This window comes from Phalacrocorax carbo, chromosome 1, assembly GCF_963921805.1.
Source record: "Phalacrocorax carbo chromosome 1, bPhaCar2.1, whole genome shotgun sequence".
In the NCBI taxonomy this organism is placed as follows: Eukaryota; Metazoa; Chordata; class Aves; order Suliformes; family Phalacrocoracidae; genus Phalacrocorax; species Phalacrocorax carbo.
Window position 1 is genome coordinate 59,317,052 of NC_087513.1, and position 25,825 is coordinate 59,342,876.

The following is a 25,825-nucleotide window of genomic DNA, read 5'->3' on the forward strand; positions in this document are numbered from 1 at the left end:
TATGTCACTTAATGTTAAGTGCAATTCTGGGATAACTCCAGAGCTGACACGTCACATTTACCACAGTCTCTCTGGGTTCAGCATGTGACTGGCTGTCCCCAGACCTGTACCAAGATTGGCATCTCCAGGGACAATCCTGCAGGGATAAGTGGGACGATCATCCTGTGAGTGAATGCACTGCATGCCCCTGCTCAGGAGTCTCAGGTCCTTGTAGGTTTTACCCGCAGTGATTGCTATTCCAGCTTAGGCAAAGAGAAACCTCTTGCAGTTAAATATTTGTATGACTTGAGAGGGAAAATGTTGCTCCTCTTTGCATACATTAGGTTCATCTTTTCAATAAAGAATGAAAAAAAAATGTTCAAAATCCATAAATTACTTGCTTTAATGACCTTATCCTTGCTAATACATGTGGAACATAAAGATTCAAAGATTCACAAGGCCTTTTTCAAAACGTGCATAGGCTGTTCCTGAGTTTCTGTAAGAAGGACCACTCAAGGGAAAGTGTATAATAACTCTGGTAGGAAGTCTGTGTACTAAAAAAAAAAAAAAAAAAGAATTAATTCTTACATCTTCAGCTTAGCAGATTTACTAGCTTACCTATGTGCCTATGTGGCTGCTTTTAACACTTTGATATAAACCTTGTAATAGGATGAGTACATGAAGAAGTCTGTCCTACAGATCCTGTGTATTGCACAGCTGTAGCTCACTGACTATGGTTATACTTCAGATCCTTGTTGGGACACTGAAGATGAAAAAGTGGGCTTGCCTGAGAAACAAAAAAGGGAAAAAAGAAGAGAAATGGAAGGGAAGGAAGGAAAAACAGTAGGAAAAAAAAGTGTTTGCTGGTGCATTTGCTATCTTTAATCGAAAAAGGCAGAAAAGTTGTGCGAAATCACATTCTTTCCTTATCCTGAAGGGTTAGGGGAACTGAAGATCTAATTGTAGCTGGGTAGGAGGAATATGACACTGGCACTCTGCAGCATTCAAGGGAAAAGAAAAGACCTGCTCCATGCAATCCAAATAGCTCCTGGTGCTGCTCAGAGCACCTCCAGCAGCAGCTCCTATTTGCAGCCAAGCTGCTGCCAGACTTAACACAACCTGGGATACCATCTAGGTCTTTTAGCCTAAGCTGCTGAGCTGGTGATATACTAGTCTCAGATCCTTCTGATCCTTCTAGGGAGACCACACTAGAAGCAATGGATCCTTTACATCAGCCAGCCTGTGAACTTCTCTGATTAGAAATAGTATGAAAGGCACACCATGAGAGGGAGACAGAGTGCCATATGAAATGTGTGCAGTTCCAGGGCTTTTTTAACTTTTAATATGAACCCAGGGATTTCCTGGCATGTTTGCTTACTATTATTGTTTTGACTCATACTGACATTCACTTGCCAGGGTCCTATTTCAAATTTAATAGGTGATGTTTCCTTTGCTGTTACCTTTTGTCCTGCCACTAACAGGTCCAGATCAACTTGCCATTTAGAAAATGGGCTCTAGTATTTCACAACCTGTGTAATTGCTTCCCTTCCTTTCCCTTTTATCTCTGTCTTTCTACAATACCTCCACTCTTTTTCTTTTGCTTTTTTGTTTTCCTTTGTGGCATATCCAGGAAGAATGAAAGAGCATAAGGTAGTTGGTGAAAATAAATTAATATGTGGTTGTGGGCATGCTTGCATTTGATGATGATGATATACAGGGAAAATCATTTATGTACAGCAAATCTGACAGCAGTAGAAGTCAGCAGGCTTACCCAAAATTATCCAGGTCTTCATTTGGCCTATCAGCATTAGCTTTTGGCAAAGGAAGTGCAGCTTTACATTTAAATTAAGCAGATTGAAGGGTGGAATATGAGTGGCATTTATCTGCACCACTGATGTTTAGTAAGGCAGTGTCAATGCTTGTTCATCCATTGGTGGTGAAGGCCAATTTGCATGATGTTCCCATCTGGCTAATGACATCTAGGGATGTCTCTGAAGTACAAGGCAGTGAATACTAGGGAGCAGTGTTTCAAAGAGTCACTTAGCAGACTGGTGATGGGGCAAATGTAAGTTTATAAGCCCAAGGAAACATGGAAGTCTTATTGGTCCCCACAGGAGACAGCTGGTGCCTTCTGGATGAGTGTAGGAACAGTTTTGCAGTTCAGTCTACAGTGTCATCCAGCCCTGAGCTCTGCTTTGACTCTTTTGTTTCCCATGTGTGGTTTCCAGCAACCCACTGCCAGGCTGACATTTCTTCTCACTGCTGCTGGTGGCTGGCTTCCTTGCTGTTTGGAAACCCCAACAGGCGTTATGACTGAGCCATGTCAGTGTGATTGACAGGTTTGTACACACAGCAGGCTGGGGCATCCAAGAAGCACTGATGACAGCTCACAGACACGCAAAGGCAAGAGAACAAGTGGATTTGGCAGGCTGAGGAGCAAGCAAAACAGACCTTGGCTTCAGCCCATGAGCTTTGTGGAGGCAGTGGGGCCAGCCCAGAGTTTGAATTTGGTGCATGGCGTTACTGAAATTCATGAAGGGGAGGCAAAGAAGGATGAGCTGACCAGTCATGGGAAAATAGGGACATTAGTTAAGGAGGATGATGATACAAGGGAAAAGGAAGAAGAAAAAAAACACACACACAAAACAGAAAGAATGAATATTCTATCTCCCTCATCAAAGAAGCTTGCTATGAGTCTTGCTATTCCCTCCTACCCTGCCCCATCTCAGAAAAGAAAATACATTTGTCTTTCAAGCTGTTATCACTAGCCTCCCCATAAGGAAGAACAGCCTGTTGAGTTTGCACATTCACAGAATAGACCAAATCTCTTTCCTGGATCCATCAGGAGATTCATATTGCTCTTGCTAACCTTCTCAACAGAACAGTTTATATAGGTCTTACATTTACTGCAGGTATTCATTGCAAGAACAAACACGAGGTCCTGTCCAGCAGTCTAAGTGTCCACTGCCTCAACACTATTCCACCAAGTAAATGGATAACGTGGTTGACCCTGAAATTAAGTCATTGTGCTGCTGATTCAGGAGGATAGGCTGAGTACCCACGTCTGCCAAAGATAATATGAAAGCTATTGACTCTTGGTGTTTCCATTCCCCACTGTAAAATGGAAAATAGTAACACCTGCTTTCTTCTTTTTTCTGATGGGACCATGTACATGGGTAAGCCCAAGACGACTCCTCCAGCTCTGAACCTGTAGAATGGAAACCTGAAATTTCAAAATGGCTGTCAGAAGGTAGCCATGAAACTTTCTCAGGAGCTTTTTTTGTTAGTTTTTTTGTTTGTTTTGGGGTTGTTTTTTTTTTTTCCTTTGTAATCTACAACATCTAAAGGCTCATCTGGAGTTGAAAATGCACCACGAAATTTTCTCACATTGGGAGCTGCCTTATGTGTTTTTAGCAAGGTCAAACCTGAGAAAGGACTGTGATTTGTCTTCTCTCATATGCAGGTTTTGTCATTTTGCCATTTGTCTGCTGTCCACTGAAAACTTCAAGCTCTCTCCCACTCAGCAAGGAGAAAAAACATGGCAAAGGAAAGACCTACTTTCTTTTCTGTGAGGTGTTTATATCTGGTTTATTTCTTTGTGTAGAACTGCTTTTGCCATCAGAGTCAGCAGAACCCTTGTAGATGCAGGCATGGGAAACATTAAACTGACTATGACTCAGCCCAGATAGGGACCCCCAAAATAATCCATCAAACTTTCTGTACTGAATTCTAGAGCACCTTCAATGTCAGCATGTGAAAAAAATGCTGAGTTGGACCAAGTGACCATAGAAGTTGTCCATGGCTAGGCTGGGAATGAAGGCATCACTGCAACTTGGTTTATGTTGGCCTGTGGTGACATGGGATTGCAAATCAGGGCAGCTGCCACAGTACTGCACTGTGCATGCATGAAATGCATGTGTGCCTGTGGGGAAGGGAAATAGAAGCCACCTTTTTATGGCTTGCGTTTGATCTAGACTTGCTCTGCCTTGGATACTAGCCCTTCCTTGACTGGGGTCTTGGATCAAGCAACATCCAAGAGTACCTTCTGACGTAGGCTGCTCCTGGATCCTCTGGCTATGCATGTGTCTCAGTGAGATTGGCCATAACATGCAGAATACCAGATAGCCCTCATTTGCTCCACTACACCTTTTTACAGGGAAAGTCTAAGAGTTTCAAAACTCAGTGATCAAAGTTTGGCTTTTACATTCCAGTCAATGTAACTAAATAAAAGGATCACATAAAAGGTAACCATCTGTTACTGAAGAAGTGAATCAAGGCCACTTATTTATATATTTCACATTAAGCAACCATTCTGAAAATCTTACCATCCTTGAATACAAGTGTTATCTGTTGACACAGCTGCTACTCTCTTGACATTGTCGCTCAACCTTCTTTCAGCCTGACACAACACCCCAACACAGCTGAGGGCATCACTGGCAGTAGTGTATGAGCATTCTCAGCAATCCTCTTTCTTCCCATGCAGTCAGGGTCCAGGTCATTGCTGTTCATGGGTTATAATGCTGCCTGTTACAGAACCATGGCTAGAGAACAGGTGGGTAGATTCCCAAAGAGTGTAACTTCTGCTTTAGGCTTGTGTATTTAAATATATGCACGAACTGGAGGTAATTTTGGACCCACATCAAGACTCAAATCTCAACACAGATCTTGAAGATTTACTTGGGTTCAGAGATCTCTTTTTTTAAGCCATTTGGACCCAAATTAACATCCTCCGAGTTTCACAGCTGTCTAGATTTATGTAGTAAATAGTGAGGGAGTGGGTGTGGAAAGAGTGAGAGACTACAAAATAGGGAGGCAGAATTATAGTTCCAAATAGGATGTCTTTTGTGGTTTAGTATGGGACCCCTTTAGGGGTGATAAAGCTCAGATCTGTGTGTTCAAGGAGAGCCATACCTCACTGATACCGCCACTGATACTCCCCTTCTTACATACCTTGTGCAGAAAGCCTCCATGATAAGACACTGTGTTGTCCAACTGGAAAACTACTAATTGACCTTTTACACTGAGAAAGAAGAGAGCGCTGGCTTGGACAACAGAAGATGAGGCAGGGAGAGAGAGAGAGAAGGTGGTTTCAATTTTGCAACAAAAATAGAAATAATTATGCTAAAAAGAAAATTTTTTAAAAAAATTGTTTAAAAGCACTGGAAGAGGTTCTTCTCTCTGCTCCTTGACATTTCCCTGTTCCTGCAGGAATTCCTATTTAGCCTAATTAGGCTCTGTTTCTCCTTCATTTGGGCTCCATAACTCATTAGCTTCCAGCTGGGCAACTCGTGATTCTAGGATGTCTAATTACCTTCTTCTAGCAGATATTCTGATTGCCTCTGGTCAAAAAATGCTGATCCTGTCCCTTCAGCTGATCTGAACTGATCTCAAAATGAGTTGTGTCATTAGCCCCTTCTAATTTCATCCATTCTTTCTACTTATTCCCCTTGGTCAAGATCAACATCACATATGGCCTGATGTGACAGAGGACCGAGAATATAATACAGCTGGTATTTTAAAGGGGAATATTCACTAACTCTATTGGTCTGCATTATTTTGATAATATCAAAAAGTTTGGTTTGAAGTTCCTGAGGCACACAATTGGATAAGTATCTTCATCTATTTCAGCTAACCACAGAGCCCAGCTCTTTTTCTCTTCTTTCCAAGGGTGACATTAAATCCATTTTAATCAGATATGAGACCCTAATTCAATTTTGGCTCTTTTCTGGGACTGTATCCAAAGTTCATTTGTTACAGTCACGTTAAAGTTTAGCCCAGTCATATTCAAAGCAAAGTTTATAATATTCTTCTAAATTTGGATAAATACATGAAGGTAGATCCAGGCTTCAGTAAGAGGGTCATTCAATTCTTTATTGTGGTTCAGTTTATTCAGATTTAATTGTCTGGTTTTCTTTAAAGAAAAAAATATCTTCGGTTGCAAGGACTGACCCTGATTTCATGATCTAAACGGATTATATTTTTTGTGTATAATAGATGCCCCAGTCACAAGACATCTGCTGTAGCAGGGAAGACTTGTATGATTCACACTGTTAAAGCAGAGCCAGATTGAAGTGTTTTGTTGATTTATTAATGACTAGTAGTTAAATGCCAGTCAGCAAAATAGACATTCAGGATATAATGTCAGCAATACAACAGATAAACCATAAGGACAAACTCTTACAAAATGTTGTTGTACATCTACACATCCTTCAGAACCCCATTTTACAACTAATCCAAAACTTAAAATCCCATAGATATACACACAGAGAATTAATTTTCCAAGGGTGGGTTGTGCGGATGCCTCCGCACTCACTATCAGGAGGAATACATGAGTGAGATATTTACAACCTGACCTCTGATACTTGTTCTAAATTTTACTAAATTGTGCTCTCTCTTTCCTGTAGCCCCTTCCTGTCTCTCTTTCCCAAGCTTTATATTGCAATTTCACTTGAGCTGCAGAGAATTTTGAAGGCACTCCACAGAATCGTTTCCTTATTTCTCATTGTTGTAGACTATTGTTCCCAGACTAAAGACTTCAGCTAAAGTGTCATTTTCCTATGTGAAAACAAGAGCAACTTATATTCTCCCTAGAACTAGAGCATCCACCTATTGTCTGTCATCAGTAAAGCCTGCTTTATTCTATTATACCCTTAATAATTACAGAAAAGTTTTGTGCTGATATTCTGCCACTCACCACCAGTATGCAACACACTCTGGTACTTCAGACACCTGGAAGTGATGGGGATTGTGCTTCAGTTGTAGTTGAGACAGTCCTTCTAAATCACTGCTTAGTAGTAGGTCACTCTGAGCACTGAGCTGTTACCACCACCCTAAAATCCCTGTTCTGATTGAGACGTTTATGGGTACAATAGGTCGAGAAAGTGGGTTGTGTTGCTGTTACTAGAGTAGCATTAGTATTTCAGGCAGAGCTCTGTATTTATGTAGCACTGATATCTTCAGCGTGCCAGGAACACAGCCGTGAATTCATGCTTGTGGTGTCACCACAAGCACATCAAATCTGCTTTTCAGGTGTGCCTGTTGATACCTGGAAAGGTGACTTGCTCAAGGCCACACAAACTAGGTCAAATAAGGGATTAGACTCCAGAAAAGGTGTTTAACCCAAGGGACTATGCTATTTTTCCTGTCAGGATTCTGGGTTTCCAAACTGTTATACATTAAACAGATGAAGTTCAGATTAAAGCAGTGGGGCTGATGTTAATTTTTAAGGATTTCCACACAGAGGACAGTTTATTCACTTCATTTTCTCATTAATTCACCAAATATTTTGATATGTGGATGTGAAATTGAGTTTCCTTTGAGCTGTTACATTTCCCCGTGAAGTGATACTTTTTCATCTGTCATTAAAAAGTGTGTCATAAAGACCCTGGCCATGACATAGAAAGAAAACGCTATTCTGAGGATAAAATACTTTGCTTTTGCAGCAACTGCACTGTCAAAAATCAGGTTTTTTCCATTCATAGCACTTTTGAATGAACATTATTTCTCTTTTGCCTACTGATTATAACCTATGCCTTGGTGGTTTTTATTTTTAGCGGAGATGGTTAAAGCCCTGGCTTAGGCGTGTTGACCATTGTATGTAAGTGCACCCAAATTTGTCAGACTTGCAATGTATAAAGTGTTTTTGCTGACATAGATGCAACGTAGTGCTTCTTTTCATAAATAAAATGACACATTATGCTGTTAAAAGGATCAGCTGATGGAACACACTTTCTTATTTCAAAAGAATAATAATTTCATAAGAATAAAGAATGTCTTTCCAGAAAGTTACTGCTGCCTCTTTAGGTGCCTGTGAATGTGCTCCCTCCCCCTCTTACTCCATAACTGGGTTAGGTGATATTTTGCCCTGATGTGCCAACAATAGGATAATAAGATAGATTAAGCCAAGGCAGTCACAATTAATTCCTAAACAGTTTTAATTTAATTTTCCTTTTTAAATAAACCCAAGTTAACTCTGTGGAGGTGTGACACGTCTGATTACACACAGAGATGCTGGGAGCAGCCATGCTTGGAGAGGGAGAAGGAGGGAGAGAGAGACAGGAGTGAGCTCTGTGCACGACGTGATAAGAGATCAAAGCTAAGAGAGCTCCTCAATATTTCTATTAGCAATAATTCAAAAGAACCTGCATTTCAAATGTCCCTCTGTAACTGTTTTAATTGCAGAGATAATAACTCTGAATCCTGGTAAAGGAAAAGGGTCAGGGGTCAGTCCTCTAAGCAGCAGAAATTATGGAAATTAAAAAGGCTAGTTAAGGTAAATAACCCTCATAGCCTCCTGCTTCGTCCTGGTTTCAGAGTAATTGGTTTTCAGCTCATGCGAGAGTAGCTGAGCTGTAGATGGTGACACGGGTTGGGCCTCTTGTAGGAATCAGAGGCAGGTTTTAAAATGTACTTTAAGCTCTTCTATTTTCCCTTCCTTTCGTGACCTGTTATACCAGCTCCAAGAACAAACTTCCAAAGCTTTTTAAAATTTTCCTTTCCCTTGGTAGTTGAGGCTTGGTTGAGCATGTGTGTGTGTTGATGTGCATGTGTGTGTCCCTGTGAGAGCCCATTGCTTTGTAGTGATTTCTAATTCTTTAAAAGCTTATGGGCCACCTTCCCAAAGCATAGTCTGTTTAAATCATTTCACTCAATTGGAATTAAATATTTCAGAAAATTGGGGGATTTAGGAGCAATGGTTGCTTTTAAAGATTTTAATGTATTTGAAGAAAAGACCTTTCATTATGACTAGGTTTACCCCATATAAATTTTAAGTGGGTGGTAAGGCACAGCACATGGTCTCTTCCTTGGCTGTTACAACACCCCAGAGTGAGGGTTATAAGGCAGGAGACTAATAGTCATGAGTAGCTTTAACTGTCCAAGACACATAGCTAGCACAAGGGCCTGGCATGGTGAGAAACTTGTTGCTGAAAGGAAAACAGGTTTGCACAGGAATATACTCACAAAAGTGACACCCAGGCAGGGATATGAAATCAGAGATCAAATGGGAAGGTTCATCAGTGCGCACATCCCAGTAGGTGTTGGGATATAAATTCATATTTAAGACACTGAATAATTTAGATCTAAAAATCAGACTTTGCGGCCTGGGACTGTGCCTGGTTGTACATCCAGAGATAAACCTGTGTCACACTGCAGCCTGGTTCTCATTTGCACTGAATGGCTTTGACCTTCCAGGTCTCAGGTATCCAAGCACACTTTCTGACAAATACCTTGGAGCTCATATGAAGGAGTTTTTCCAGCCTGAATGCTGGGGAGTGAGGATGACGCACTGTGCGGTATAGCCCTTCTCCATTTCTCATGATCTCTTTCTGGGAAGGCAGAGCAGCCACAGATCTCTTTTATCACAGAGCAGACCCTCAGGAAGCCCCTGGATAATTTTAGGGATATAGGGCATAAGAAATTCTTTTGAAGCCATCACTGCCAAATTCTGTCTAAGTTTTTTCCATAACCCACAGAAACAGGAAGGGACACCCCCGTCCTCTTATAGGTTCCTGACTCCCATTGAAGTTAGTGGGCATGAGGCACTTAAATACCTTGGGGAATCAGGCAGTGACAATCTCATTGCTTGGTTGTGTCTGTGTGAAACACTTACCACTAAGGTGTGCATTTCTTTGGTAAGGTCATTTCTAACACCCAGTATACCGAGTCCGAAGCTAGCTCAAGCAGCTTTACTCAGCACTCAAGTCAGTCTTGTGAACACCACGCAGAGAGTGTGAATGAAATCCTGATCCATTAAAGTCCACATGGTGGCCCATAACATAGATTTTTAAAAGTCACTATTACCAGACTAAAGTACAATGCTTTGAAAGATGGCAGGCACAAACCCAGAAAACCTGCAGGAGCTAATGGCTAAGGTTGACAGTGCAGTTCCACACTCAGGGCCACAAGTAATGTGTTGCTGGCTTTGAATTTGGTAATTTCTGAATCCAGAAGCTCCATTTAATTCTTATATTTCTCCTGTGCTTTTTTTCTCTAAGCAGTAACTAGGACCAGATCAAGTTAGGAATCAAGCTTTGGGTCTACTTAGCAAAGATCAGAAGCTCTAGTTGTTTCTCATCTGTTCTCTTTCCAGTTATGCCATCAAAATTTCTAGACATTTTAGAGATGATTGCACTGATCCTCAAATTTCTCCATCCAAACTCCTATGAATGTAGAGTTCAGGTTGGCTGAAGAATTCTTTATCTCATTGATTTGATTCCTTCTACTTGTGCTGCTGACCTAGCTTAGATCAATTTTATTAATAATACAACTCAATTTTTCTACCGTGCTTTTCAGGTGGGTTGTGGAGGTTAAAGTGTTAATTTGCCTGTTTTCTCACACATTTCTAGACACTAAGAAAAAATTACCTTAATTGCTTCTGTGCCAAGCACTCTGTACTTCGACTGCATTCATTCAATTCCATCCTTTAAATGTGTTCTGAAAAGCTGAAGGTTGTGAGATATTTAACGTAGCTTTTCCTTGGAGCGGGGTATATTCATTTTTTTTCTAAAGCCCACATGCAAGAAGAATGCCAAATGTTTTATCACATTTGGATTTTGCTTCACATTCACTATTTCTATTGATGTCTCTCTGTTCAGGGACTAGGTTATCCCATATTGTTTCTGTGTCAGTAATGTCTATCCATCGTGCTTGACAGGCATTTACCACTCTTCTTTCTTAAAGCCTTGGAGTCTTCGTTTTATACTCCATCTTATGCACCTCTTCAGAAAAGTAGTGGATTATCCTGAGACAAACAGAAAAGCAGTGACAAAACCAAGGAAATGAAAATGAAATATAGAGATGACTACATCCTACCTTCTTCTGGGCCATTTTGTAGAGTCTTGCAGAGGTAGAAAATATTCTTTTTAGTGACTTATGGTAAGCTGTAATCAAATAGAGTATTTACCTGGCTTCGGTACCTGCATTCACAGTGTGAACCCAGTTCAGAAAGTTTTCTCCATGTCACCTTTCAGAATCTTTGTTGACTTCAAAAAGGGTTTAGAAATCATTTCGGACAGTGGACAGTGTCCCCAGGAAGCAGACAACAGCCTTGTTCAATATTGTGTTATTATGACATCCTACCCTTCTCTTTTCATTTAGAAGGCCAGGTTTTATCCTGGATACCTTTCTAACCCATGCTTTGTTTAACTGATGTTAGCTTTCCTAAATTCTACCAGCAACCCCTCCATGGTGAGCATATCCAGGCACAAAATGGCCTCTTAACTCATTACTCCAAGGTTTGGCTTTTCTTAATTCTGTGGCAAAACTCTGCAATTCATGAAGAAATCACAAGGGCTTGTTCTGTTCTTTTTAAGACCAGTTGTAACATTAATAGCTCCAATCAATAGCATACGGCATTTAGTAGAAAGACAAATAAATGCAAAGTATATACACAGCATTTGCATCCAAGTTCTAAATGGGAAATAACAAACTTTAAGGTAATTAGTTGTAGGTTCCTATGCATCTTACACTTTACCAGGCTTGACTTCCTGCTCCTTTATGAATTTGTTTGAAAGTTCAGAGAAATGGTTCTTGTGTTTGCCTCGTGCCACATAATGGGTAGTAATCTTCAGTCACCAGTTCTCATGAGGACAGCAAAGGGAGCAGTTTTTTACTGAGTATATTTGCTTACTAATAGCAAGACCATCATGAATCTTAGGCTCAGAGGCTGACCTCCTGTGAAGGAAACCAAGCTGGTGATTGGATGCTCTTAACTATAGAGAAGATTATTCTGTGAGTTATTGAAAAACACCTGACAGAAAATGCAGTCATTGGTCCCAGCCAGCACAGGTTCATGAGGGGAAAGTCCTGCTCAACAAACTTAATTTCTTTCTATGACAAGGTTACCCACCTAGTTGACCAAGGGAAGCCAGCTGATGTAAGCTTTCCTGATTTCAGTAAAGCTTTCGATACTGTCTCTCACAGTATCCTCCTGGACAAAATGTCCAGTGTACAGCTGGATAAACACCTAATGCAATGGGTGAGCAACTGGCTGATGGGTCAAGCTCAAAGGGTCGTAGTAAATGGGGTTACATCCAGCTGGCTGCCATTCACTAGGAGGGTTCTGCAGGGATCCGTTATGGGGCTGGTACTCTTTAATCTCTTCATCAATGACTTGGATGCAGGACTGGAAGGAATACCAATTAAGTTTGCTGATGACACAAAATTGAGAGGAGCTGTTGACACTCTCAAGGGCAGAGAGGCCCTGCAGAGAAGTCTAGGCAAATTAGAGAGCTGGGCAATCACCAACTGTGTGAAGTTGAACAGGGACAAGTTCCAGATTTTGCACCTGGGGCATGGCAACCCTGGATGTACATACAGACTGGGGAACAAGAGGCTGGAGAGCAGCCCTGCGGAGAGAGACCTGGGGGTTCTTGTCAACAGCAAGTTGAACATGAGCCAACAGTGTGCCCTGGCAGCCAAGAGGGCCAACCCTGTCCTGGTGTGCATCAAGCTCTGTATTTCTAGGCAGTCGAGGGAGGTGATTGTCCTGCTCTGCTCTACACTGGTGCGGCCTCACCTTGAGTACTGTGTACAGTTTTGGGTGCCAGAGTTTATTAAGGGTATAAAGCTACTAGAGAGTGTCCAGAGGAGGGCCACAAAGTTGGTGAAGGGTTTTGAGGGGAAGCCATATGAGGAGCAGCTAGAGTCCCTTGGTTTGTTCAGCCTAGAGAAGAGAGTGAGGGGGGACCTTATTGTGGTCTGCAGCTTCCTCACAAGGGGAGGAGGAGGGGCAGATGTTGATCTCTTCTCTCTGGCAACCAAAGATAGGACCTGAGGATTGGCAGGAAGATGTGCCAGAGGAGGATTAGGTTGGATATTAGGAAAAGGTTATTTACCCAGAGGGTGGTGAAACACTGGAACAGGCTCCCTAGGGAGGCAGTCACAGCGCCAAGCCTGACGATATTCAAGAGCACTTGGACAGCGCCCTCAGACACACGGTGTGAGTTTTGGAGTTGTCTTGTGCAGGGACAGGAGTTGGACTCGATGATCCTTGCAGGTCCCTTCCAGCTCAGGACATTCTTGATTCTATGGTTTTAAGAAAATAATTATTTCCCCATTAAGCATTGGGACCCTGCTGCCTTCAGCACTACACAGTAAGACAGAAAGGTGACCCTTGGCTCAAAGAGCTGTCTAAGTTGTGAAACAAATGGTTGCAACATGCACAATAGGGAGCACAAGATCAAATCCACACTGTTGTGGCTGTGTGACCAGATGTAAGCACAGGACCTCCACTCAACTTGCTCGTGTTGTCCAGTGCTGCACGGCTGCCTCTGTATCCAGCTGCTGAAAACATAGTAAGTTTGTGGAGATGGATTGTCAGCATGCCCCAGCACTGCTCAGCTCATTTATTACAGCTTATATACGTGGACCTCCTGAGGAACACCAAAGAGAAACTGAGACATGGTGCTGCACATTGCAATATGCTCAGTCATCTTCTTCCCCAGTCTCCATGTATTTTTGCTCCTCGACAGCTGCCACATACGTTTTGGCACTGGTACCGCAGTGTTGCTTCCATCTTATGTTGCTACAACAGTCCTAAGATAAGATAGTGCAGCTGACTCTGATTTTCTACAGCCAACACCCTTAAAGGTTGGGGCAGTCCCATGGGAGGACCAGGAAGTTCGTAGGTGAGACAATTCCAGTATAAGTATGAGAGCAAGAGAAATATCCCTTTGAAGATAAAAAAGAAAACTATTCACTTTAACAGATGATACTTAATGAGTAAAAACTAAATAAGGAAAGCACCAGCCGCTCATTTTTGCCGCTCTTAAACACAATGTTTTTTGCTCCCTCTGGTGGCTCGGAAATAGCAGATCAGCAACATGCATCTGCCAGAGAAGTCTGCTGATGGGACTGGGACCCAGTGCACAACTGGTGTAGCAGGGGACAGCCTGCTGGCATTGTTGGCATTGTCCCCTCCCCCCGCTTCAGGGGAGAAAAAAAAAAAAAAGATAAGAAAAACTGGAAACACATGTCTGATAATGAAGTCACAAGAAATAATTAATATAGTATTTTACAGTGTGCATCAGGCCTATAAATCTAATCACTTCTCATTTCAAGGCAAAATTAGTGAAAAAAGAAGATGAAGTTTACTCTCAGTTCACACAGAAAATATTGTTGTGTGGCATGGAAACAGACCTAAGAATCCCAAGTAAATAAACACTACTGCTAAAATAATTTCTTAGTTTTGGGATTTAACCTATTCAGATCTCACCATGGCCATTTCCTCACTGAGAAGTTATATCCCTGATCCAAAATAAAGTCAGCTAATTACATTCACAGGTGATACAAAATCAGGAGGTGTTGCAAATCCCAAGGAGAATGGAGAAGTAATGTAGATTGCATTTAATTCCATGTAGCTTCTTGTACTTGCCCCGTAACTGTCAAAGCTGAGAAAGAAATAGAGTTTGAAAATAAAACAAAATTAGATTCAGCCTGGGAAAATGCACACAGGGGAAAACTCATCTGAAACTAAATTTTTTTGAGGAAAGGGAAATACTTGAAGAGCTGACTAGTGAGAGATGGATGGTGAGAATGAATAAATGAGTTATGAGTCTGCAATGCTGAAGGGAAAAGCCAATGTGATTACAAGTTTCTTCCACCTGAGGTTATGCAGTCATGCAGGAAAGATTAAAAGATCTAATTTGGCCAAAATCAGACTGTTGGTTTTGATGGGGTTCATTTTGTTTCAAATATGTGCCTCAGCATACAGAGTTTGGTTAAGCCATGGGGAAAGCTGCATCCACCAAGCATGGCCAACTTTTCTGATCATCTGCATCACATAAATCAAAGCCTCAGATGGACACAGTCAGAAGCATATGTTCCTTGTACCTTGCAGAGCGTAGGCTGGGGAAGCACTGAAAGTGGATCACAGAGAGCTGGAGATAGGGTTTTCCCAGGGATCCTGGTGTGGCGCTGTAAGACTGGGGATGAATGTGGACCAGGTTCCCAGATCCAGAATGAGAGGTAAATTTTTAAGTGCATGAGAGGTGCAGATTGGCTACCCATGGCTAGCGTATCTCTAAGCAAAAATAAATGACAATAAGACAGGGAGAGTTGGGCCCGAAGGGTGTGTGACTTTAAAGAAATGACAGATAGGTGAGCAGAGGATTTGAAGGATGATTCACATGTTTAAAATGTCCTAGTAGTGAGCTCTAATAGACTGTTGAATAATCCCAAGAGAAGAATTAGAAACACTTCAGATATATAAAACTCTCCAGGTTAAAGTACTAATGAACAGAAAATAAAGGACACTCCTGCAATGGCTGCAGAGAGAAGACAAGACAAGCTGATACCATCTCTAAGTCACATTATTCCATATCAAAACATCACTGAGCACTCAGGAACAGGAGCGGAGACAAATTTAGCCCTGGTAAAAGCAGATTAATCTGCTTAAAAGACAGGAGCTGGTATATCATGGTGATATACACTGAGCTCCTGACAAACATTATCACCCAGTAATTCCTGAATCATACACATGCATTTTAGTTGCTTTTGAGTACTGAAAGAGAAAATCAGAATGAAAGATGCCCCTCAGTTGGTGGAAAATGTGTTATATGGCTTGATAAGCTAATTCAGCGGTTAATTATCCTGATTCTTTAAAACATGCACTTTGCTTCCAATTCGATTTTTTCCCCCTGTCTTCTAATGATTGGGCTTCGTCATGCCTCTGCTAAAGAGCCTTCAAACACTTTCCTCCCTGCACAGGCAATGCAGCCTGCAAGCTAATCTCCATGAAGTCAAATTAAGGCATTCAATCCCCAAGAGAGATGTGATTTAAAACTCATCCCTCCTGTTGTTTTCTCCTATTGGCTAATTTAAGTAGCTCCCTTCTCAGCATGCTGGCTCCAGTGAATTCTGTTCCTTAGCACCCAACACTCCAAAGTGTCATTAAATCAGGAATGAAAGGTTTGAAAGCCCGGCACTGCAATGTTCAGTGTTGCAGTGGAAATATTCTTGTGGATCTGTGCTCCAGGCTTTGCAACTCTAAACAGAGCCAACCCTAACTATACATAGGGATCCTACTATATGGATCCTGACATCTGCACACCAGTATTTCAGAGGAGCTCTATTACCTCTGCTTCTCCTTTCCTCTAAATCTGAAACCTTGCTCTACGCAACATCCCATTGCAAGTTATATAGAGTTTAATGCCACTATTAACAGCTGTTCTAATAGATTACTAGATTGTCACCCATAGACAGGAGCTAATGGCTTATGAAGAGAAGAGGGTGGAGTAAATTCTAATATGTTAAGAATGGATATTGTGGCCCCAGGTCACAATTCAGTTTTAAATTCAGTTTTAAATCAGTGACAGGTCGGGTTTCTGCATGTTTTGTGGATCCCAGTAAAGAACTGTTGCTTTGGGAATCACCACAATGTGTAGTAAGCCACCAAAAACTGACAAGACCTACTATGGATCTGCCAGACGGGGCAAGAGTGGGTCGTTAACTGAAGTAATTGCCTATTCAAGTGGAAATACCTTAAGAGAATTATTTGACTGAAACCCGCTGGGAGAACTAGTTCCTTCATGGCTCTGCAGGGGGACGAGGCAGACAGCTGGAAAACCTCAGAAGTAAAATTAAAGAACCAGGAATTCGTGGTGGGATACACAAAGGCAAGCGATTCATGCGCAGGCCAGTAAGCTTTGGGTTTGAGAGAGAAAAGAGAAATGCAGGATTTTATAGATGAGGTTTTGATTAACTGTGGGACTAACCAAACTCAACAAAAGCTAGTCTGGATGCAGTTCAGAGGTGCCACAGTCAGGAGACTTAGCCAACTGATCAGACTGATAGACAGCTCCAGGGAGTGATTCAGCCCAGCTAAGATCTGATTCACCCTCTGGAAGTGCCAAGCTTTTTATTTAGATCTTAGGTAACACTGACTCACTCCCTGAAGGTGCCTTTCTCCAAAGGCTATAGAGGACCCACAGCACAGCAGGGGCTAAAAGCCAAGTGGAAGAACTGAGTCTGGCCACAACTGCTTTTCATTGGAACATGCCCCAAAGAGATGAAGTCAGGTCACCCACATGATGAGACTCTGGGAAAGGGTGTGTGCAGGTGCTGAGCAACGGAATGCGGTGCTTTCCTGAGAGACAAAGCTGTGGCGAGGGAAGCTCCAGAGAAGTTAGACCCCGGCAGAGGGGAGCACGTGATGCCAGTTTGCTTGTACCTAAACACACCAGACTGCTGAGAGTCCCACTAGGAGCAGATTACAAGGAATGTGTGAATGCCAAAATCTCCATGTGCATTTGGCAATTTTATAGATATTACTAAGAATGTATTTTGGCTGGCTCTGAGGAACCACCCTGGAATAGGTCATACCTTGCGTAGTCAAAAAACAATTATAAGTAGTTATTCTTTATTTAAAGAAGAACTATTTAGATGTTTTTAACTATTTAAGAGATCAGCATTTTTTCCTTTACATATCATTCTCTTGATGCTATGTTTTCTTGAAAGCTATCAGTTAAAATATACACTGCAGGATGTGGAAACTGAATCTTCCTACTTCATTCTGCCCTTACTATAGTGATGGTTACCTATTTCTTAATGCTCTTGTGAAACTTGTTTTGTTATTGCTCATGAGGTGCCACAAGACCCTTGGATGGACAAACAATGACCTTGTAAAAATAATTAGTTTGATGATGTATAAACTATACAGATGAGAGTCAAGCCCAGAGATTAAATACTGCCTTTTACCTGCTCCATGAGGTGGGTTACCACACAAAAACCATTTCCTAATTATTTCTGCAGATAAAACTCATTATGACTTTCTCAATTCTTAATCAATACTTTAAAGGCCTTCTGTTTTATAGAACAGTTCATCAATATTTTATTTATTTTAATAATTTATCCTTTATTACAGAACCAGATAGAGCCTGCGGCACACTTGTCCTCAAGAAACCAGAGCAAGGAGGAGAAGGTGCCCAGAATCCATATCACCTGGGACTGAAGACTAGCATTTTCCTCCGTCCTGCCCATACGTCTGCTATGTCTTGGGTTCAGTCACAGGGACTAACCATACCCAGTGGCCCTGCAGCCACGCTGTAACCTTGGGATGCCAGGGTTGTGGATGGGAGGTTGTTCTGCTCCCCTTAATGCTGACTCTTAACTGCGGGAGATGCCATCCGTCCCTCCTGATGGGCTCACAGCTCTCAGGAGACCTCAACATCATTTGCCGGGATATTTCCCTGGGTGCTTTCTGGACTTGCAAGAAAGGAATTAAATGTAATGGTCAAAGGGTCCATCACATTCATTTCTGTAGAGCTGGGAAGCAGAGTTGTGGGTGACAGTCATCTCAGCTGAAGGTCAAAAACTGCCCCTTGCCCTCTTTATGCGTATATTCGTAAATATATATGACAGCAATCAAGAAAAGGTATTTTTTTACCTGAGATGTAGGTCTGAACTGAGGAGCAGGTAAAACTGCTGAAGAAACTACTAAGGTGCTTTTATTGAGAAATCACCAGGGTGCAAATGAGATATGATTTCCTGTCATCAGATCCAGATGATATGAAGTGACATTTCCCAGGTGTCTAGCCAGGACAATAGTAGGATAAAGGTCACTTTACTAATGCCAGTGGATGGAATATGGCTGCAGATAGTAGCTTGAGGAAAAGATTTTTCAGGATTTGGAATAGGCATCAATCGTCTTTGTTCACAGCTTTTGTACTGTTCTGGGAAAAATTAAGAGCACTTTTGGATTTACGGTTGTTACTAGAATCCTAGCTAGCAGTGGTGTCTAGGAGCTCTTTCTTTCACTCTGTGTCTGGCTAAGAAATGGGGCCTTTCCCTCTGGAAGCAGTCTTTGCCTTGGCAGTCTGTTCTCGCTTGCTTTCTAGACCATCAGGTGATGTAGGACATGCTGGGCAGCCTGCTGCACTGCTTCAGCCACCAGGCTTGCATTACTCCATTGTCCCATATGTGCCCATATCTGCCCATATCTGAGGCTTAACAGTTAGTGGTCCTGTTTTATAGTTGTTGGCTTCCTTCTCAACTCCAGTTGCAGTTCAAGTTTTTGATGTTGTTTACACAAGTTTTTTCCTCTTGGTTTTGGCTACTTGAGTGACCATCTTTCATCCTGTGATGTACCATAGTAGATGGTGTTATCTGAGTTACTTGGTCACTATTTTTCAGTGAAGATTGGGCTGGTGGTGGGATGTTACCAGCAAAAACCACCTGATTATACAGTTCTTTCCCCAGTTTGACTTGACAGAGCCTGCGTTGGCCTTGAATATGGATGACAACACCTGTCTGTCTTCTTCCTACCTTGGAAGACCATGTTGATGGGAGAGGATTGTTTGACATACTTTTGCCATTGCTGAAAAGTAAATTACTGCATAAAAGGAATAGAAATAAATACTGATGTTGATTGATACAATAAACTAGGACAACACGATGACCAGAATGGTTACTGATTTCAGACGTGTTGACAACTGGATAAGGTTTTCCTCTGAGTGGAGAGTAAGCCAAAGAAAATGGATCCAGTTCCCTCAGGATCTAGACATGTGTCCAGACAAGGAGTTAAGCAGGAGAAAAGGCAAAGGGGGATAAAGATGTAAAGGAGAACAGGAGAGCAAAGAGAGATGGTAGAAGAGTGACCTGAGGGAATGAAGAAGATTCTCCATGAAAGAAAAAAACCTGAAAGGTAGAAAACCACTGAAGACAGAACAAGAGGAAAGGATTAAAGATAAATACAGCAGCACAAGAGAGTTGGAAATAGAAAGTGCAGAAGAAAACAACAAAAAAAAAGCTAGACAGGTTGCTAGAGGTAAGATGTTGAGAGAAATGTGTTCAAAAAGTTTTATATCACAGGGAAGTCAGATTAAATACAAAGACAGTAGGGTAAGGAAGAAATAGTACAGCATATAATGGAACAGACATAAAGAAGGAAAAAAGGGTAACAGGGAGGAATAGAAAGACCTAAAGCAACCGAGGCAGAATAAGCACATCACTTTTGATTGTTTTGCAATACAGAACAACTGATGTCGGTTCCTTGTAAAACAGGCAAATAGGCAGACAAAGGGCAAGGTTGGACAGACAGTTTTCTTCCCTCCCAGGCTCAGATTCATTCTGCTGGTAGTTAGATGCCTGACTGTGCTCCCTAAAGCCCAAAATATCATTGCCTTAAAATCACTCTGTAATCAATGGCTAACAAGAGGGTACCTCCAGGAGGGAATTTAGACTATCCATCTCCCACTATTGACTGGAAGGAATCCAAGGTGATGAGAAGCCAGGTCTCAGTCATGTGCCTACCTCTCAAGCAATCTTCCTTACTACCAGACAAGCCTTAACCTCTCTGCCCCTCATATTATTTATGCACGGAGCCCTAATCTGCACATTCACAGCAATTTCTCATCCTCAGAGCGAAGGCAGGGCACAGTGGAGCTGCTCATGCTGCTGCCCCTATTGAACCTTTTTTTGTGAAGAAAAATAAGATTTCAGTAGGTGGACCTGCTGGACAGAGATGAACAGGGTAGGGACCAGTCCCTACCCTACCCCAGTTAGACCAATTCAAGTCTTCTCCAGAGCAGAGAACACGACACACATCCAACTCTGCTGTGGCAGGAGGGTTATAATCTGGACTAGGAGAAAGCAAGTCAGCCCTCTGTGCTTTCTGAACTTTTTTCAAGATTTCAACGGTTTCCAGCAGTGAAAAAATGTAGCTGCCACCAATCCCACTAAGTTCAGGTATTGCACCTGTAACACATGCTTCCCCTTCAACAGCTCCATCCCTTTCAACAAATTGCTTCATTAGAGTTATTGAGCTTAGCAGAGCAGCAGAGTTATTCTTTCACTTGTCCTTTCCCTACCCACCGCCTGAGCCTCATAGCATTTTAAGTCACAACACATGAGACCAGTCAGATACTGACATGGTTTGACAAGCATTGCTTCTGTGGTGTCTCCTTTGTTTAAAACCCTGTTGATTATGTTTTCTTCTAAAACACAAGATGATTTCCAATTTTACGCCCACAGAATGATTCATTTGACTTCTGAATCGTCTGAAAGCTTATGAAGATCCCTTCCCAGCATCGCCTCAAAGGGAGGAGAGTGAAAAGGGGGTGAACATCTTTATTTCTTTTGCTTCCAGAAGTTAAGGACATACTCAAGCTTGATAAAGGCTCTCCTTGTGCTTAGTGGAGAGTTTATTAAGTTGGAGTAATTGAAGTCAATGTTCAATTTAGTCTTAATAATGCAGATGTCTTCCAGTTCCCTTGAGACCTGCCATACTAGAGGCAGATGATAGCAGTGGTTTTCACAGCACCAAGGCTAAATATATGCAAATCCCTACATCATTCAGATTAGTCCAGTACTGAGTGGAAGCCAGATGGGTTCCAGGTCTAATTCTCACAGAAGCAAAGAAAAGATCTATGCAGGCAAAGGCTCAGTTCTTCTAATAAGAAAAGGGCCTGGTGACCCAGCCAAGATGCACAGCTAACCACCTGTTCACCCATAGGTTACCCATTACACACAGAAAGGATTCCTTTGTCTTAGAGAAGAGGAAGCTCAGAGGATGGAAAAGACTCAGCCATGGAAAAGCTTGAAAAGCAGATCTAGCTATAGAATATCTTATGTTTACAATAAGTCTGGCTAACAACAGTACACAGACAGAAAGGAAATCCCTGCCCCAAAGAACTTACAGTCTAATATTGGTACTTTCAAGGCTAAATATTTTTTAAAAAATCTCTATGGTAACAGAATTTCACAGCTTTGAAGAACACAGTGAAAGTGTAGTGTCTAAATCTATTTATAGAGATGTGTAGGAAACACAGTTAAGGAGAGAGAGACAGTATATTAATGGGAATGGCTTGGCTATTGAATTTCTGGGATTCAGCACTGAAGAGAGATCCTTGAGGGAGAAAAAGATCAGTAATGCAATAAGGACTGAAGAGTTCAGAGAGGCATGCAAATAGTACCTTTTACTCAAGGACAGATTTCATCCGTACTGAGACTCATCCTTACCGAAACATTTCCACTCCAAAATTTCCTTCCCTAACCTTATTGTTCAAAGAGCTTCTGGAATGACACCTTACTCTCCTGTTTGGCAAGTTACTCACACAGAGTGAAGAAAGAACATATACATCTAGTCTGCTGATTTTCCATAGAGCTTTAGCACTGATGGCCATTTTCAGACTATGTGCTATAGGTATGTAACTTACATGTTACAACTACCTCTGCATCTGATTTCAAGACAGAGATGAACAATTCAGACTTCCTATCATTGTCCAGGGTTGCTGAAACCTAAAGACTCAAGGAAGAACAGAAATCCTAGCATCTAATTTAAGCCTTTTAAAAAACGTTCTGAATGTAGGCCCAAGACTTTGAGATGCTCTGAGCTGTCAGAACTACAGCATGGTTAGAATTCAGGGTGTCTTTATTTATAAACCTTCATGTTAATTCTTAGGAAGACAAGAGATAAAATCCGGATTGGAAGGAATTAGATCTATCGGCCCTAGAAAAAGAAAGATTTTCAGTCTTTGAATTCTCTTGACACTATGAAAAAAAGGGGGCTTCCTGTTCTACATGAACATGGGACCTGTGCCAGTTCATTCATGTGGTTTTTTGGCCACAGTGATACTGCTCTCCTAGGATCTGACCTGGCCTACAGGTTCATTTTCAACCTGTAACATCATATGAAAATCAGCCACAACCAGAATTTCCCAACCATCAAGCACAGATGTGGCAGTATCAGTCAAGCATGGCAAATTGTTTGATCTTGAACAATGTGCTACTCACAAGTAGTTCAACAAGGTCTTTTCCAGGGCTATATGACATGAATAACAGGTAGAGGCAGAAGGGAGAACTACTGACTCTCTGGCTTGTGGATTATCTGAAGGGAGCATAGAGAAGTAAAGCCAGTATCACTGGTATACCTGGGATCCAGCTCACTACCCACAGAGAAATGGTGAGACACGGTCTGAACCACCCACCTGTGAGCTGCATTTGAAGTACCCTTCTAAACCCCTTGGTTCTCTGTGAGCTGTAATATGTGTCAGGACTTAACAAAATTCTGCAGTGTAGCTTGCAAGATCAGTGAAGCTGGCCCATCTCTTGTGGTCTGCTTCACAGAGCAGCCTCAGACTCTACCCCCTCCTGTTCCCCTGGACATAATACTCTTGTAGCTGGCAAAAGGAATGAGAATTAAGAGGGTTTACTGGAGAAGGCACACAAGTAGACATGACTTCAGGAGGAAAAGGGAAAAGACTAAAAGTTTATGATAAAAACAGGACTGTGACAGAAAGAATATTGGTATCTGTGTGGTGGAAATAGAAGAAGCTGCTACTGCCCGAAGCTCACCCCATACCCTCCTTGGGGTCTGGCAGTCTGGGTTTGGGGACAATTTTGATAAAGCAGCTCTCTGGCCTTGAAGTTGTGAGAGAGCTGTTTGAGAAGCCTTTGGGCCATCGTCTTGTTTTTTGTGGCCAGAAACTTGCTCACAAGGTTAGAAAAGATACTTTGCCCCTTCTCCAATACAATGAGACAAACAGTTGATTTAATGATGCGATGCCATCTTCCAGGATGGGAAAAATGGCCTCTAAGTAGTAGGTATGTATAGAGAAGGATAAATTTGTCATTGAAAAAGTTTTGATGAAAGGTAATATTTTCACTGCAGTCAGAATACTTACCTAAAGAATAACTGTTAATCTAATAAAAAGAAATACAACAAGCTAATTTTTTCCATATAAATTATCTTTTCCAGAGAAAAATGTGTTCCTTTTTTATGAAGAAGCTTTCATTTTAGCTCACCTCTAATACATTATTTCCAATTGATAAACTCCCTCTCTGCAGCAGAAATTCTTATTAGTCCCTAAGTACATGTTTTATTCTAAACAAAACCCAAAAGTTTTATTTTAAGGTAGTCATTGTCATCTGTTTCTATTATTTCAGTCCTAAGGCTAGCCAATTCTCCCTGTAGTGTTTCTTTCTGCTCTGGTTTATTGAAATTTTCTCCCAACTTTGTATCATCAAGAAATTTCTACTCTGAAGTACAAATTCATCACTTGGGAACATCGGAGAATGACAAAGACCTATGTGATACATCAGTCACAAGGTAACCATGCTTAACGAATGTGATCCTGTGATACATTGGTTGCAGTATGCCCAGTAAGGAGATGGAAATACTTCTGCCAATATATGCAAAGGTGGTGAGACTCAATTTATCACCTTCGCTATTTGGGGGTGAGCTGCTGAAAGAAGTTAAGAGAGAGCAGAAGAGGTCTACCATTAAAAGATGCAGTACTGAGTCGTCTTTACAAAAAACACCAGGACTATATGAAAGAGAGCCAGAAAAACCAAAGGTATCAGATACAGAGGGGAAGAGAGAAAGAAAGGGTGTTTTTACAATCTATTAAAAATGGTTGCAGGAAGGAAATAGATGTGATGGAAGAAAAATCAGTGAAGAGGGAGAGATAAACAGAAAGAGAACAGTAAGACCTTTGATGGTTTAGGATTGTATCTACTCTAATATTTTGCCACAAGACAGAGGTGTTTGAGAGCAGCAGGGAAGAGGCAAAACATTGCCTTGGGAGCGAAACACCTGGCGTGAGCTGGGCTTGCCAGGGAGGCTGCTGTGAGCACCTGAGGTGAGCAGTTTACAAGTAGAAAATTTTTCTCGTATTGGGATTAGGGCACGGAGATGTTTTTCATTTGCACCTCCTTTTATTTTTCCCTGTTGATTCAGTTGCACTTCAACGTCTCACAAAATCACTTAAGAGAATAAAGTCAGAAGTAGAAAGTTGAAGCAGTGTGTCTTGGCATTTCGTGAATCAAACCTTTGATTATTTTATACAAAAATACTTTTGTTTGGAAAATTCCTTACACTTTTTTTCTGAAAAGGAGGCAGGTTTACCACCCAAATGTAACGTTCAGCTCAATCTAAGACAAAACTTTCATTCTTAAAAAAAATGCTTGCTCGTGTTTTTTACACCAGTGGTGAACCCATAATCTGCTGCTCTTGCCATCTCAGATCCCCTTGCTGTGTGGATAGCAGCACGGCAGTGAACGCTTGCGGGACTGCATGTTTCCTCAGAAGTGACAGCACATTTAGCAAAGAGGTATATCAGCAGCAGACAAGCCTTCTCCATGGTGCCAGGAATATGGCCCCTCTACAAGAAAGCACAGGACAGAATTCTTAATAAGCCACCCTCCCCATCTAGTCCACGTTTCCTTGTTCATAATCTCTTTCCATCTCAGCACTGTCTCAAGACGCTTGGGTACTTGTCTTCCTGAGACATTTCCTTCATGCCATCCAATTTAACAGTGTAATTTTCTATACTTCCCTCACAAATACCTTCTGAGCCTGAGAAACTGTAGATAACTGAACTGAAAGACAAGAAAACAGCTCGGGTGGCTTGGACAGGGGGGTCAAGAGGCTTTGAACCCTTTTCAATGTTCTTCAGACAAATTTAAGGTTGAAGGGCTGTTGGGTGTTTTGTCAGGTTTTTTTTCTCCCTGGTTCTCTCCTTTCCCTTGTGGTAGCAGATACTTATTCTAGTGGGCGTGTAAATTACAAAGCTGTCAGGACACATTTAGGCAGGTTAAACAGGCTCTGAAATCCAAAGTGATTACAAATGCAGATGTCGGGTGCATCTAGGCAGAAAGAAACTTTCTCCCAAGTCCCTGCACTCTCGCCTAACACATGGCACACGGAAGGCCGCCGTGCCCCCCCACCCAGAGTGCAGACACCTTCATTCCCAGGGAGGAGGCAGCTCCAGGCATATTGCTTTCCCACCCCAAGACTCTGGCTGACAGGATGACACTACACCCCCTGGGGCTTCGCCATCCTCTCCCTGTCCCTGTTGGCATTACCTTCACCCCAGGCCCTGGCTTCTCCAAAAGGGAGACAAAATTG